Here is a 3,010-nt window from a genome sequence, read left to right as displayed (position 1 = left end):
TTATTTATTTTGTATATATATATATATATATATATATAACAGGCCTAATATTAACGTATTACGACGAATGTGTAGCTCATATTGTAACTGGTCAATTAATGTTTAGTGTAATATTCTAATGGAAATGAATTTAATAAAACATGGAAGTTGAACTAATCTAGTCCCTCAGTTCTTGACATGGAATGTCTTAAATATGATTGCTTTTGTAGTCGTAAGCATATAACTTTTGTTGTTGTTGTTAGAAAACAAAATTTAGAGGTTTGTAAACTTTTCTTGATTTATCGCCTTAACAACAAGAAAATAAACAAAGAAGAACAAATTATATTATATTTACTAATGATCCCTTTCGTACACAAAATTGATAATGGATATATATATATACACACACACAGAGATAGAAAAAGCAGACAAGAATAAACAGCAAGGAAGTTGGCATTAAGCCTTGTCTCTACTCAAGAGCTTGTACAGGTTTCATAAAACCTACTAAGAATTTATCTTTTTTCTTTAAAGATGAAACAAGAATCAGTAAAAAATTCAATTTTACAAATATTTCTTTTACTAATTAAACATAAGAGTTCTACTTATAACTACTTTTTAAGGATACCTACCTACCTACTAAGATGTACCTGCCAGACGACTTTCTGCTCCTATGGCGACAGTTTGTTATCGTCCTGAAGAGGGCTTTGATATTGCCAATAAAAATTATCACAATTATTAAATAATAGCAAAAACAATAAAAAGTCATACTTATACCAGTGATTCATTTCGAACTGTTTATCAGTATATTTTAAGTAGAACACTTATTATAGTCATTTTAATTGATTTAACAACGGTGTTTGATCACTAAATTTTGCCCGATTAACAATAATCTGAAAGAAAAAAAATGAAAATAGTAAAAAACAAACTCCCGAAATCATCAAATTAAAATTGCATTTTATATTGAACTCGTGTTTTTATTTTAGCCATAATATCACGTTTTAGTCATGTTCAAAGGTTAAATTGCCGCCAAAACCTCTTATAAATCTTGACAATTAATTGCATTTATAGCGTAAAATTTCTCTAAACATATTTAATAATCAGGTATGGTGATTCTGAATTGAAAAGCTAATATGCAATCCGGACTTCTCGGACAAAGGCCTTTCGTACGATACGAGATTTGTAGCGGTTGTTTGTTTTTGAATTTCGCGCAAAATCTACACGAGGGCTATCTGCACTAGCCGTCCCTAATTTAGCAGTGAAAGACTAGATAGAAGGCAGCTCCACCCAGTCACCCACTGCCAACTCTTTTATAAACGAATAGTGAATTTGACCGTCAAATTATAACGCCCCCACGGCTGAAAGGGCGAGTACTTTTGGTTGGACGGAGATTCAAACCTGCGACCCTCAGATTGCAATGTCGAGCCCCAAACCACCTGGCCATGTCGGGCCTTGTAGTGGCTGATCGAGAAAAGTTCCGGATAGACAAACGCATGCGCATTATTCATAGACTTTCTAATCTCATACCTGAATTGTTACATTGAACAAACAGTGAGCAACAAATTTGCAGTCCCACTGCTGCTACCAAGAGCACTTCAAGAAAATATGGTCAAAAGTTCTACGTCTATAGCAATTCTCATCGTAACCAACATTCCAAGTTATATATTCCTAAAGTTAAATGAAACTATAAAATGTTATTATTTAACACTACAGAATAGCAAGCTTAGGTGTATGTATACGTATCACACAATTTAAATACTGATAGTTTTATATCGTTCTTCAAGAACATTTTCATAACTTGGTATACACGCACGAATAAAAAAAAAAGAAAAACGCATAAAAGGGTACGTTTCTGTCCAGACTTTTCCTAATTTAAATAGTAGGCCTATATGAAGTCATTATTGGAATCGTTCTTCAGGAGAAACTTAAAACAATGCACATACGAAAGTTCCGTTATAATCCTTTCCTTCGAGAAAGTTCCTTGTGGCTAGAAAAATCTAATCTCGGTGATCCTCGGCTATTCAACATTCCTAGAAGACTTTACGTTTTTGAAATTTTCACATTTAAAATGAATGGGTTAAACTTTACTGCTGTGACTGTGAATACCTTTAACAAGCTGGAAATCATGATTATCTTACTATAATGCACGTAACGTGTATATACATTATTTTATATATGTATGCTGACAAAATAATAAATATAATGTAGCGCCATCTATCGAATGCCACCATAAATATTTTCCCACTTTGGGTATTCAAGAAATCAGAAAAATAACTATGGTATGTGCAACAACCACTTTTCCTTGATCACAGAACACAATTTTAAATAAAAGTACTCTCCTCACAACAAGAACTCGACTTTAACTAGGGCTGTGCGTGAAGGTTTGATTATATCTTTATTGATGTATTTTGTAAATATAGTACTAAAAAATAGAGTTCTTAGAAAACTTATTTTTTCTGTAAAGTGTACCACTTTTAATATATAAAGGTTTATATCAGCACAATTCGTACACTTTTCCCATGCAGTACTTCCCAGAAAAATCTTTTTTTTTAAAATGTTTACTTTTTCAAAATATTTTTCAATGAAGCATGAATACAACAATTAGTAATTACTATCACAAACAGCCGCCCATAAGGCGGCGTTTCTGCTAGTAATTATAGTTATCATAAGACAATAGTTTTAGGTATATTTCTAAACATTACATTCTTTATCTAGCCCCTTAGGAATTTTCAAGAATTAGGAGAACGTATAATAATAGTATTCCAACCACACTATATTTATTGTTGACGACACGTTTCGCTCAATCCAGAACTCATCAGGCCGATTGGGATACAACACACACACCAGCGGTCGGAACACTATTTATACAAGCCTTGCTACAAGAATTGTTATGGTGTGAATGCCTTTTACAAGCTCATGTAGCATGATTATAAATCTCATAAGTTGTTAGTATTAGGCCTATTATATTTTTAACATTACGTTATTTATTTTGTGTATGTATATATATATATATATATATATATATATATATATA

At 31.9% G+C, this 3,010-nt stretch overlaps 1 long non-coding RNA gene across 1 annotated transcript in view; it reads right to left on the bottom strand.

Moving 5' to 3' along the window:
- Nucleotides 1-1,070, bottom strand: part of LOC111088110 — a 28,439-nt gene extending 27,369 nt beyond the window's left edge. The window contains exon 1 of the long non-coding RNA XR_002612710.1: nt 609-1,070. This is a non-coding gene — a long non-coding RNA (uncharacterized LOC111088110). The remainder of the gene's footprint in view (nt 1-608) is intronic.
- Nucleotides 1,071-3,010: the final 1,940 nt, after the last annotated feature.

This window comes from Limulus polyphemus, unplaced genomic scaffold (genome assembly GCF_000517525.1).
Source record: "Limulus polyphemus unplaced genomic scaffold, Limulus_polyphemus-2.1.2 Scaffold3140, whole genome shotgun sequence".
NCBI lineage: Eukaryota > Metazoa > Arthropoda > Merostomata > Xiphosura > Limulidae > Limulus > Limulus polyphemus.
This window is presented reverse-complemented; position numbering and strand designations above follow the sequence as displayed.